We start from the raw sequence: 13,843 nt of genomic DNA, 5'->3' as shown, positions 1-13,843 counted from the left end.
TTCATATATTTATAGCTGATAAATATTTTTATAAGACATGAAAAGCTTGTAGGCCTAGATATGGGGACTAATGTATAAACAGCCCCATACTTCTCTCCCTATCCCCACACTACCCAAGCCAGCCCCAAATCGCTTTCTAGTGGATCCCAAGTAACTCCTGCTCCCATATCCTGGCTACTAGGTGAATAGTGCCGCTGGGTCCCGTGGTTACCTGAGATGACCGCACCCCACAGAGTTGCTCCTCTTCATTCTCTGTGAATGATTAAGGCTCCTTCCTATGGAGAGCTTGTATTAAGCTTCCTAAATATTGGGCCCCAATGTTGCTCATGTGGCTTCTCCCAGTGCCACTCTCCTCCCTGCCCAGAACCTGTCTCTCAAGAGGGACACCAGAACTTGGCTCTCTCCTGTATTGGAGTGAATGCCTGACTCCCCAGGGCAGCCTTTACCTCCTCATCTTGCTTCATAAGTAATCCCAGTATCTGGGGGTCTAAGTCCCAATGCTCTTATTCTCCAAAGGGTCTTAGAAATGTCTTGGCATCCCAGAGTGACCCACTCACATTTTGATAGCATTGTACACGCTTCAAGGAATCTTTATGAAAGATGAAAGATGTTCTGTCCTGAGGATATTTTGACTCCTAAGAATACTACCACTTACACCACAATTATATCATCATGGATACATTTTTGTACTGAAAGTATTTTCTGAAGCAAACTCCATTAAGTCAATTTAATTCCCTGATCAATTTTTAAAAATAGCCCAGTTAAATATTTTCCAATTCTTTCCATTTTTGTTTGTATTGTATTTCGCTGAAGTTATTTTCATTGGGCTTAATTCGTTCCCATGAAATTTTACAATAAAGCTTTGACCCATCAATCAGTGTGCCTTATATCAAGTATATATACTTGTCTATAAACAAGCATAATATTTGTTTATATCAAGTATTATGATTGTAACTTCTGCATTTGAACATTTACTTTATAGACATTATTTCTGCAAAGTTCAATGCCCCAAGTCAGGTTTCACAGATTAGCATTTTACATGGTACAGGTTTTAAACACTACTGGCTTTAATTTCTGTCAATCACTTCTGCCAGTGATATTCATTATGAACTGTATAGAAAACTGAGAGTGATGTCTCTTTCATAGCAAAGCCACAGACTGCTGTGAGCTCGTGCCCGTCCGTCTTCCAGAGCAGGCCTGTCGTTTAGGGCTGCACTGTGTACAGTGAGTGGATAAGGCATGAGCTCTGGAACCAGAACATCTGGGTTAAATTGCAAAAGTTATTTAATCTCTCAGTTTTCCCATATGGGAAAATGAGATCAATATTAGTACCTAAACCACACGGTTCTTGTGAAGATTGAAGCATAATGCACGTACAGTGCTTCACACAGTGCTTGGTGCGCAGAGACCGTGTGAGAATTGATAGCTCTTGTTATTACTTCCATGACTTTAAAAACTCTATCAGTTATCTATTACTACAGTAACAAACCATCCCAAAACCTAAGGGCTTAAAATAATAGCAATTTATGGCTGAATAATATTCCATTGTATGTATATACCACAATATTTATCCACTCATCCATTGATGAACATTTGGGTTGTTTGTGAATAATGCTACTGTGACCATCCAGTATTTGTTTTAGTACAAAAAGGAATGAAGCACTGATACCTGCTACAATGTGGATGAATATGGAAAACATTACTTTAAATGAAAGAAGCCAGTCACAGAAGGTCTGTCTCCACAGAGACAGAACGCAGATTGGTGTTGCCAGGAACCAGAGGGAGGGAGGAATGGGGAGTGCCTCCTTAAAGGGTATAGGGTTTTCTTTTGAGGTGATGAAAATGTTTTGAAACCAGAAAGAGGTTGTGGTTTCCCAACATTGTGAATGTACTAAATGCCACTGAATTCCATAAAGTGAATGCCACACTTTAAAATGGTTAATTTTATGTCATGTGAATTTCATGTCAATTAGATAATACTAACAGTAATTTATTAATTCTCGTGATTCTGTGGGACAGTGGGGAGGCTCTGCTGGCTTCTCCTAGGCTCCATTCTGTAGCAGAGTTGGAGGAGGGTGGGGCCTCTCTTTCCACCCGGTCTTTCATCCTCAAGGAGTCCAGCCCAAACCTCAGCAAATCCCAGTGCTCAAGCCCTTACCAAGTCTCCACTGTGTTACATCTGCTGACGTCGCATTGCTCAAAACAAGTCGTGTGGCCAAGCCCAGAGCCGGTGTGAGAGAGGGACTCCGCAGGGTGTGAACATCGGAGGAGCGATTCCTTGGGGGCCATCCTTGTGACATCTTCTATAGGCATCATTCTAATCATCTACCCCAACTCAGACTTGGGTCTGAGACGACTCAGATCCTGATGACGCAGAATAGAAAACCTGGGCCCTCCATGCTGTGTGGCTTTAGAGCAGGGAGATGCAAGCCCTGAATATATCAGAATGGAATGAAACAGCTTCCTTCAGCTTTCCTCTTTTTCTGGACTCCCCCATATTTAATTTCACTGGTTTTGATCCGAAACCATCTTGCTCTGAACCCGGATTGCATGTGAAACAGCTGAGTGAAGGAAGCAGCAGTGGAGACAATAAAATGATCATCTTCACAGCACCTAACTCGGAGGGCTCTGGATTTACCACTCCTGACATTCCCAGGAAGTTATTCCTATCACAAAGGGCTGGTGTCAGCTTGATGACTTACCCAGGCCTTTCTCCCAGGGCAGCTCCGCTGGGAAGGGCTCCCACATGAAGGCTGCCTGGCAGGAGAATGCCCTCAGTGCCCATAGAAATAACTGGTGTCAGGTTACAAAGGACATGCACACACGTCATCAAACTTAAACCTGTGAGGTTGGTACTGTTATTACCCCCACTCTGCAGATGAAGAATGTGGTGGAGCAAGACACGCACTGCCCAGAGCCCCCTTCAGGCAGGAGGTGCTGCCTCCAGCTGTCAGCTCCTTCAGGTGTGCCTAGCTGCAGAGAGCCGCTTCCCCCAAGGGCATGCCCTCTCCATCCCGGCAGCACACGCACAACTGACAGTGGGGTGGGTATCAAGGCCCAGACATTCTGGCCCATAATAGGACAGCTCTGACCTCTGACGGGCTGTGCATGCTCCAGAGCTCCTGTGGGGGTTTGCTGATCAACTTCTCCTTTGTCCAGTTCTACTCCGTCCCCCTCCAGTTGGCACACGTTGATCCATAATAAACATCCTGGAGGGCAAACTCCTTCTCCACGCCTGCTTCCAGAAACCTCCCCCTGCTACAAAGGACCTGAGGCTTCTCCACACTCCACATCGACAACTGGAAGTCTGGATTGCTGGTGCCAAAGCCCAGGGTCCTTTCACCAGATCCCACTGCCCTGTGATCCTTACCCCTCCAGGCAAGAGGCAGGCCCATTTCACTGCAGAGAGGGTGGGTGACTGGCTATACAGTGAATGGTTTAGACACAGCGGGCAAGTCGCCCCAGAATACTTCTATATTCCACGGAAGCATGACGTTTTATTAATATGGGATGTAGGCTGTGGTTCTGACCACTGTGATAATGATAGACACGGAGATCCTTTCCTGGGAGCAGGTTTTGATAGGAGCAAGAAGCAAGTGAGCCTGTGGGTGGTAGTACCCGGGGGGAGGCGGGGGGCAGAGGTGCATAAAGAGAAGGTGGAGAGGGGGGCACTCAAGATAAACCTAAAACTCTGACCCTGGGGCCAGTGCTTCCTGGAAATGACAGGCGGCCTGCCTCCTGGTAGGCCCCATGGAAGCCAAGCAGAGGGTGGGGTACAGGCCGCATTCAGAATGCCACCCCGAACGCTCTGAAGCCCTGCTTTACCATTCCTGTCGTCAGTGCAGGAGACCCCAGTGCCCCCCAGTGAGCCTGCAGCCCACCACCCTGTGGGCAGCCCATGATAGGGCAGCGCTGGGCCTGGAGCCAAGAAATCCGCTGCCTCAGAGAACACAGTTCAGCCATGAGTAACAGGGACCCAGAGGAGCAGTGGCTTACACAACAGAGACGCTTATTTCTCCCTCACATAAAAAGGCAGAGAAACCAGGCCAGGATGGCTACAGCGACTCCACAGTCTCTTGGGGAGCCCAGGCTCCTTCCAGCTCACAGCTCTGCCATCCCAGGGTGCAAGCCACATCCACATGGCAGACGGCAGGACGGAGGGAGGGTAAGGACAAAGGGAGGACAATGTGGGCACCAGCAGTCTTTAAGGAAGGTCCTAGAAGCTTCTCTGCTTTCATCCTGACGGACAAAACTGCACCACGTGGTCACAGCAGCTGCAAGGGAGGCTGGTACACGGTGCCTTTCTTCTGGGTGGCCACATTCCCCAGTCGACAATCAAGGGCATAATTATGGGGACGGGGGAACAGATATTGGGACAGACACCCAGCAGCCCCACCTCATCTGGTGTTTTGGTTTCACACTTGTCTCTTCCAGTTAGTGAACCTGGGCAAGTCACATTGTCTTTCTGTAAAAAGAGCGTGATGAAAGCTGTCCCGCCCACTTCGCACAGCTCCCGAGCGTCACTGAGACGGAGAAGTGCTGTGAACTTACAGCAGGACGTGCGGACCCCAATGTTTGCTCTTTTTTGTTCCACCAATGTGTGAATAGCCTTTCTGGATGCTCAGATACACTCACCCCCTGCTTTTTCAAATGGTTAGAGACATAGACCACTAACTACTCACTGGTCACTGTGGTGACAGTATTACTTCACCTTATTTAATACTCATGAAAATGCTATGAAATAGGCACTATTTGGGGCAGATTTGTTATTTGCTATTCCACTGCTTTCGAAGACATTTGGGTCTGTTGAAATCTGTTTGTTGAACAATTGTATAAGTTTGGGTTTGCACTATGGGAAGCAGGAAGTAGGGAGAACTGAATCACTCTGCAAACAGAGGGAGAAGAATTTGGAACTCTGAGCCATCCAGGAGGACAGGAGTGAAGAGATGTGAGGAGAAAGAACTAGCAAGAAGACAGGAACTGCTTGTTCATTGTCCCCAGGTTGTCCATCAAGTACAGCCGACCTGCCAAATGCTTGCTGTGAGTGGATTTTGCGGAAGCTGCTGAGGACCTGAGTTCCGAGTGTGGGCTGATGTGGAGGCAAAACAGAGGCTGCGGTGCCGCTCAGAGCTGGGGCAGGGGAGCCCACCGGAGCATACGCCCCATTTGTGGAGAAGGATTTGGATTTTCATAAACCACAGCCTAGAGGTCTGAGTTCAAGACTTTGACTTAAAAATCACACGATATGTTAGGGGACATGAAAGGTCTAAGCCTTTCTCTAGGCTACATATTATTATCGATGTATTAAAGATCAAGAAACTAGTCCGCAGAGAGGTCAAGCTACTAGCACAAAGTCACACAGCCAGTAAGCCCTGGGGCCAAGATTCAAACCCACTTCTGTCCTGTTGAAAAGCCAGTACTTCTAATCACTATCCTTACTGTCCTTGTCCCTCTCCCCCTCCCCACCACCACTCTGCCCTGTCCCACACACACCCTGCCATTCTCACACAGCCACACATGGCTCTCCCTCCAGGTCCAAGCACAGCTGAGGGGCCTAGCGGCCAGCCTGCAGGAGACTGCCTCTGGGGAACGGGGCATGGGGACCAGCAGACAAGTCCCATGGGAGCCTCCTGTGGCTTCACCCTTCACTTCAACAGCCAGTGGGCCCCTCGCCCTTCCCGCCCAGCTGCACCCCCTCCCACGCACACAGAAAGAAAATCCTCCTTGAAGAGAGGCAGGTGGAAAGCGGCAGTGCCTTCTTGCAAAGGCAAAGGTAGCTTAAGGCAGATGCTCAGGACTGATCTGCAAGAAGAGCCCTTTAGGGATGGGGCCCAGAGAAAGGGCTGCGTGGAAGGGAGGGACTCTGTGGAAGGGAGAGGCACACCAACAGGAGACAGGGCGGGCTCGGCGCTGCCAAGACCACACTCCCAAGACGGGCCACTGCCTGGGCTGCGTCCTCCTCTCCCAGCACTGCCCAGGGCCAGGGCTCAGAGCCAGGAGTGCCCACATTTCCATTAGAAAGCCCTCATTTTTCGGGTTGTAAATGTAGCTTTCAGAGTTTATTCTGGGTTGAAACTTTTCAGTGTAATCTTGGGAGCCAATTTTTAATTTACTTTTCATTGATTTAGATTCTCCAGGGATGAAGAACTCTCCTGACTGCCTCCCCACCAAGACACACCCTTCCAAAAATAACCAAAACAAAACCCTTAGTTGTTTAAAATGGTTTTACTTTTCATTTTGGACTTTTTTTTTCTTCTGTGCTATGGAAATTGGAATAAAGCTTAAGAGAACAAACAGTTCCTCTAGGTTGGGCTGGAGCCCAGAGTGCTTTATGATTTAGAAGGGGGAGGGGAGGGGCAGAGTGGGGGGACGACCTCACAATGGCCCTCATGCAGGGTAAGAAAGAGGACACAACCCTGCCCTTGCAACAGGCAGGCTGAGCCCCCACAGCGGGCTGAAGGGGCCATCCTATAATACGGCCTATGGTTCCCCAGTCCATACCTGGTGACCACCACCCCAGCATGAGGAAGAGGAGCTTTCTGTCAAAGGCCTCAGTCCTGAGACCCAGGCTTCCCTGATGCTGGCCCCGGATTCTCCCTCAGTATCAGTTTATCACCCTGTCCTCCCACGCCTGTCCTCACACAGCTGGTTCAAGTACTGAACGAAGCTTGACCACAGATTAAGGAAACAGAGGCGTTCGAAGGTCCGAGATGACGCACAGGCTCCCGAGTCTCCCGCCTTGCGACAGGAAAGGCTCCCCTCTCTGGGTGGTCTCTGCTCTCTCCACTCTAAACCCTTATCCTCGGAGCAAAGCTCTCCTCCTCTTTCTCACTCTGGCCCAGGGCTGGGCATCTCCTCCAGACCCCTTTTGATGGCTGAAGGAGGAAATGTCTTCCCTGCTCTGCTCCCAGGCCCACCCCCTGGACTCCTGGGTGAAATCATCTGGACACTCACCTACCCAACCTAATTAGCCCATGCCCCTCCTAGGTCCTGCCTCCTTTTCTCCTAGTCCCCCAGTTTGAGCAACTCGTCTAAAATTATAATTCTCTCTTGCCCACCTCCTTCCTCACCACAACCTAGCCTGAGGGAGGTACGCAGAGCCCACCACCACCACCAGGTAGAGTTCATCTCTTTCTCTGACTGATGTTCTTGTAATAAGTTTGTGTGGAACATTTCTTGTGAACAATCTTTTTCACGTTGTTACAAATTCATTCTAATTCTGTCCTGCTTTACGTCCTAAGGTAAATCCCGCCGTCTCTCTGAGCCTCAGGGACTTCACCTGTGTGGCCGGTCCTACATCCATCCCTTAACTGGCACTGTCCAGTGCTGGAAGATGCCCACCCACATGTGTGTCCCTCTACCAGCCACATTCATGAGGGGTGGCCTGGGAGGACTTATCCCCAAAGGAACAGACCCATAATGTAGAGAAGACAAGAGGGAGCTAAGGAGATGTATGCCCCAGAGTAAGGGGCATGAGAAGGATGGAGAGTAGGCCACTGGCCTGGAAAGGGGGAGTGAAAACTCCTAGCCCTCTCTGAGGTATATAGAAAGCCCCGTGCCTCCCAGGAAATCTCAGAATCTCATCCCCAGATTCCCTGAGGCACCGGCCTGTGTGACCTGGCTCAGAAGGGCCTCAGGTGAGAGGCCCTGACCTCTGTCCCCTGAAGGAGCCCTCTTCATCAGTCAGTAGTGACTGCCAGCCTCACTCTTTGGACTTCCCGGCCTCACATGCCCACAGTCAGCAATCACCATCTGGACTTATCCATAGCCAAGAGGCACACCAGAAAATGCAGAGGAAAACATACCAAACCTTGAGAGAAAATAATAACAAAACAAAGCTTGACGCCTTGAGAGTTTAAAACAGTGTAGGTTATATGTCACACTCAACCTGCAACCAAATTTCTATAGTACAAAGACTGTCATACTGTGAAGAAAGGCAAGGCAGGGAGTTGTTGGCACTAGATCCTTATAAACAACAGTAGTTTTTCTGTTCCCGCCTTCCCACTTCCTTATTCACAAGGATGACCTGGATATGGACTACTGTTCAGTGGGCACCTATAGTTTTTGCCTGCTCAGCATTCACCCTCCCTTCCTCTGGTACTGGCCCTATGATTTCTCTTCACTTGGAAAAATATCATCCCTTCAGTCCTTGTAGCTTAGGTGGGGCTGACCCCATTCCGGGATCCAGGGCTGGAGAGTGACCTAGTTCTTAGCAATTGGTTCAAGTGTGCATAATGGCCTAATGAACCAAGAGAGTCGATCTCTTTTTTTTTTTTTTTTTTTACCTAGCAGGGAAGAAATACTTTTTTTCTTCATTGGGGTTACTTACAGGGTAAAATATGTGGGCCTAGAGCATCAAGCAGCCATCTTGCCACCAGGAGGGAAGAACATGCCTGAGAATGAAGTTAATACAGAGGAAAGAAAAGCTGAGAGGTGAAGAAAGACATCAATTGAGCCCCTGGATCAAGCCCTATCTGAAGCCCAGATTGCCCATGGACTTTTCAGTTCTACACACTAATAATTTTTATTTTATTTTATTTTTATTTATTTTTGCTTGTGTGTGTGAGGAAGATCAGTCCTGAGCTAACATCCATGCCAATCCTCCTTTTTTTGCTGAGGAAGACAGGCCCTGAGCTAACATCTATTGCCGATCCTCCTCCTTTTTTTCCCTTTTTCTCCCCAAAGCCCCAGTAGATAGTTCTATGTCACAGTTGCACATCCCTAGTTGCTGTATGTGGGACGCCGCCTCAGCACGGCCGGACAAGCGGTGCATCGGTGCACACCCAGGATCTGAATCTGGGCCACCAGTAGCAGAGCACGTGCACTTAACCGCTAAGCCACAGGGCCGGCCGGCCCCAATAATTTTTATTTTTTTATTCTGCTAATTTGAGTCTTGTTTTGATGACTTCCACCTAACTCAGAACTTCTGTCTCTATTTTACAGATAAGAAAACTGGAGCTTAGAGAAGCTAACCAACCAAGGATGCATATACTAACTAGTAACTATCAGAGTTTATATATGAATCCAGATATGCCTGACTCCAAGTCTTAGCTGCCATACCCTATAACCTCCCATTATAGTCTTTCCCCCACTCTCTATGTCCCAGACATAACTTGGGTAAGCATTTAGCACTCAACTATTCTGGAACATGTGGCATCACCACCAAGTATCCAAAGCCAGTGACTCTAGCCAGCCTTGCTCAGACCACAGTCCATACCCACTGCTCTTTCTTGGTTCCAACTGGAGTTTCAATTTTGGTTTTGAAGGCCACGGCTTTCAAACATAGCCCTCAAGCCAGCTATAAGGTAAGCATGTTCTGCAATCTGCATCTACCCTTTTTCTTGTTTGTTTGTTTTTTTAAGAGAGACCAGAGGTCTCTTTTTCGTGTGTGTGTGAGGAAGATCAGCCCTGAGCTAACATCCATGCTAATCCTCCTCTTTTTGCTGAGGAAGAGCTGCTCTGAGCTAACATCTATTGCCAATCCTCCTCCTTTTTTTTTTTGTTCCCCAAAGCCCCAGTAGATAATTGTACGTCATAGTTGCACATCCTTCTAGTTGCTGTATGTGGGACGCAGCCTCAGCATGGCCGGAGAAGCGGTACGTCGGTGCACGCCCAGGATCCGAACCCGGGCCACCAGCAGCGGATCGTGCGCACTAAGCCACAGGGCCGGCCCTACCCTTTTTCTTTAGCCAAGAGACCCACAACATTTTCCCCAATCACTCGTTGGCTCAGAAGCTACTGGAGCACGCAGGGGCAGAGAACTACCCATAGATGACTGCTTGGCAGAACCGTCTCTTTTCAGATTGGCGTGGGCCACTGTGGTTCCAGCCCAACTAGGGCTGAGGAGCATTTAAAATACCCAAAGGGAGGGTGAGACAGCAAAACACTTACACCCCACTCTAATTAGAACAGTCCCTGAAAAGAGAGCCTGAGAAATGCCACGCTAGGCATGACCCTCCCTGCTCTCTCCCAACCCCAACCAAGAAGAGGCTGGAAAAAATAAAGTAAGCTTCTCTGGGAGGTTCATACAACAAAGTTCAAAAATAAAAAGGGAGGTGGCGGGTCTCCTAAAGGGTGATCTTAGCAAAGTGACTGGGCTACAGGGAAAGTTCTCCAGCTGGAGGTCTAGAGAAATGAGAGCCCTCATTCTGTATCACCATTTAGGGATTTTTGGTTTCAAATGACAACTACTCCTAACCAATTCATTATAGAATCAACACACAATTATTAGCAAATATGTGTTTGTGTTTAATCTGTTCAAAGGATTACGCTAGGAACTGAGGCCAGATTGAGAAGACTGCCTCTAATCAAAGGCCAAATTAAAGTTTTGGCTGCTGCTGTGGCATTTTGCTAAGCATTATTCAAATGCCTCAAATACAACTGTTGAAATGAATGTTCAAACTTAATCTGAATACTGCTTAGATCCACAGGGAACCCCCCAAAAGGAAAAAAATCATAAAAAGTCAACCTTATACAGTATCAGGACTGATACCTAAATTTATCACTGGTTTCATCTCTTGCTGAAGCACCAAATATTTTTTCTAGGAGGTCAGCAATACTTAACACCTAAAAATAACTTCCTTGGCCAAAAATATCCTCCAAATAATTGCAAAATTTATGCATTTTCTTTGGAAGGAAAAACAAAAACCAACAGAGAATACAAAAATAAATCCTGCTGGTTGAAAAGAGTTTAAAGTGCTTCCATCCAACCATAGTAGGACAAAACTCACAAAATACTTTCAAGAAGAATCTGCTGAACTGCCCTCTGGTCCAGAGACCATTTGATCACATGCTGGCTTTTGTTAAATTTCTGTTTCACGCTTTTAAGTAACTGTTCACTATTATTTAACTCCTACCCCAGCTAGATTATAAAGTAGGTGCAAGCCTTATCCTGTAGTCCTTTTAACCTCCCATGGTGCCTAACTCATACCTGAGAACAGAGAGGGTACTGAACAAGCATGCTGTTTAAACCTATGAATAAATAGCGAAGGTCCTCAGTTCTCCCAAGTATCCCACTCTGGCCATGGCAGTCACAGAGCCTGAGGAGCCCTTGACCTTAGTATCATGTGGCAAGCGCCTACACAATAGCCACGCTCCCTTCTTCCTTGCAGGCAATGTGCCCAGCACTGGAGAACTAGTCCTGGTTGGTCTAAGCCAGTCACGGCAGTAATGTTCCCCTTTACCAGGAACTGGTCTAAGAGGTGATATATATATATGTATGTATATACACACGAGACTCATGCCTGGCCAATGAGATGAACGAGATGTAAAGGAACATGCACTAGGGACTTCAGGAAATACCTTCCTCCCTGGTAAAACAGAGAGGGATGTACAGGAGAAGCCCATTTGCCCCCTTTATTACTTCCGTATTTTGCACACTGTCTTTGAGAATATGATGCCTAGAAATGAAGTAGTCATCTTGAGACCACAAAACAAGTTTGATGACAAAAAGTCTTTGCTGAGTCTCTCCCAAGGATATTGGAAGACAAGGACTAGAAGGATGGAAAGAGTCTGGAGACTTGATAAAATAACTGCACGGCTAAACCAACCGTGGATCACTTGCCCCCAAATTCATTATTATGGGAACAATAACTGCTCTTACTCCTGGGCCTCGTTAGTCAGTTTTTGTTACTTGCAGCTGAAAGCATTCTCACTGATTCATATCACTCTCATTAAAATCAGTAATCATGTCTCCCTTCTTCTTCTAGGAGGGGCAGTATGGTACAAGGAAGAGAACAGGGGTTTTGGAGCCAAAGACACTCCCATCAGTCAGAATCCTGGCTGAGTGACAGTGAGCAAGATGCTTAACTTTCAGAGCTTCAGTATCATTAACTATAAAATGTAGACTTCATAGCTTGTTATTGTAAAAATAAAATAAAATAATGACACATATAAGTCACTTAGTCTGGCATGCAGTAGGTGCTCAATAATGTTAAGTGCTTTACTTCCTTCCGCTCCACCAGATCCCTGTGTGGAGGAGAAGGTTCAGTGAATTTTTTGTGAATAGGGAAGCACACCCCTCTGGTAATGCCAAGAAACATAATTTTTCACCATCCTTATTCGGAGACGAGCAGTGATGGGGAAGACTGTCTGTGTGGGAGGCCGAAGCTCAAAGAACAGCTCATGACCAGAAGGCCTATCTATGTCGGTGTACACAAACAAATCCCCTCATCTAGTAGCCGCAGCAGCCTTTTCTTGAGCCTGGTGCCTCCTGTGACTCTGCCTCCCTGTCACACCATCTGCTCAGGGCCTCTATTTAAACGCACCCTTCTTCTGAGCTCCTTCAGGCCAGGAGGCTCTGTTTCCCACAAGCTACCCACATCTGGGAGCCTTTACAATGTGGGCTCAACTGCTCCGTGGGCAGCGATCCCAAGAGAGCGCGCATGGCCTGGCAGCCTCAGGGAGCTGTGGGCCGCAGACAAGCAGCAGGCAGTTGACAGCTCATGTTCCCAAGCTGACCTGCTGGCCACTCTCACGGCCTCCCTGGACACACACTTGGATATGGGCCCCTACACACACACACACGTACACACTTCGCTCCCTGGTGAGTGGGCACAGTGAAAGCCACCCTCTGGGGAGCTAGAAGCCCATCTGCAGGCACACGCCCTTTTCCCTCCCTCCTGAAGGCAGGAGACGGTGTTAGTCTAACTCACCAACTTACACTGCAAACCCCAGCCTGACCGGCAGGGCAAACCAGTGGTTAAGGGGCTCTCCTCCCAGTTCCAGCAAGTACAACTTATGTAACCTTGAGCAAGTTACCTGAACTCTCTTGGGCTCTCTGATCTCATCTGGAGCACGAGGATAATAATAGAACTGTAGTGATAACGTGCTCAGATGTGCTTAGCGCTGTGCTTGGCGTGTGGTATGTGCTCAACAGAATGGACTCTCCAAGTCCCAGCACATGCTGAGGAAGAGACAGCTCCTCCTGCCACAGGACAACTCCAAGGTAGGGCCCATCCAACCTGCCATCTTGATAAGCCATAGCTCACAAAACTAACACTTCCACCAGTCCAAAATGGCTGTCAAATACCTTCTGTGTGTAGGGATTAGGGATTCCACAGTGAACAAAGAGCCTCGAGAGCTTATAGTCCAGAGGAAGGAACAAACTCAGAGACAAAACCAAAGTCATGAATTGTGGTAAACCCTACGAAACAAAAGAAGAGGGAGCTGTGAGGAGTATGGAGTGCACAGTGGGGGTGGGAGTACCATTTTATTCGGGAGTCAGACAAGACATGTGTAGGATTTCATAGATGCTGGCTGGATGAACAGTCGTGGCACTGATAGCAAGATGGGGTCTCAGGGCGGAAGACAAAGAACTCTCGCAATGACACACCAAGGCCCTACAGCCTCACCTCCTGAGGGACAATCTGCTCTGTGCTCATCACCTTCTCCAGGATATTACTGGGTCTCGCACCTTTCTCCCTGCTAAGTGTTCTGAATTTTCCCATAAAGTACCTGATGCCACAGCACTAGGCAAAGCAGCACTGGGCTTTGATAACTGTATTTTCCCAATAATCTGGAATTTAGGCTATTTAATATTGAAGCTCAAGGTAACTTCCCCCTAGATCTACTCACCGTGTCCATTCTGCGGGTTTAATCTCTTGTCCAGCTTGCTTTTCAGAGATATCCCTCTTTTAGAGATTGCTTTTGTTCTCATCTGATTTTTCGAAGTCATTTCAATTCAAAGGACCTCTTAGGAGATCTCAGACTATATATACATATCCATATATAAATAGAGAGACTGATATCCGGGAAACTTGTTGCCAGAATCACCTCTGCTTTGCATTTTCTTGTTTTTGATTACAGACTTGGTGCTGTGGAAGATTACTAACGCACAGCATAT

The 13,843-nt window shown here is 47.6% G+C and overlaps 1 protein-coding gene across 1 annotated transcript in view; it reads left to right on the top strand.

Annotated features, from left to right (window-relative positions):
* The window catches only part of CPQ (carboxypeptidase Q), a 583,418-nt gene extending 571,626 nt beyond the window's left edge, over positions 1 to 11,792 (top strand). Inside the window, exons 8-9 of the transcript XR_015555979.1 lie at positions 8,944 to 9,305; positions 11,709 to 11,792. The gene's annotated coding sequence lies outside the window, so the exon portion shown is untranslated. The remainder of the gene's footprint in view (positions 1 to 8,943; positions 9,306 to 11,708) is intronic.
* Positions 11,793 to 13,843: the final 2,051 nt, after the last annotated feature.

This window comes from Ceratotherium simum, chromosome 23 (genome assembly GCF_057802395.1).
Source record: "Ceratotherium simum simum isolate JZ-2026a chromosome 23, ASM5780239v1, whole genome shotgun sequence".
Lineage (NCBI taxonomy): Eukaryota > Metazoa > Chordata > Mammalia > Perissodactyla > Rhinocerotidae > Ceratotherium > Ceratotherium simum.
Note: the sequence above shows the minus strand (reverse complement) of the source record. Positions and strands in the feature narration are given on the sequence as shown.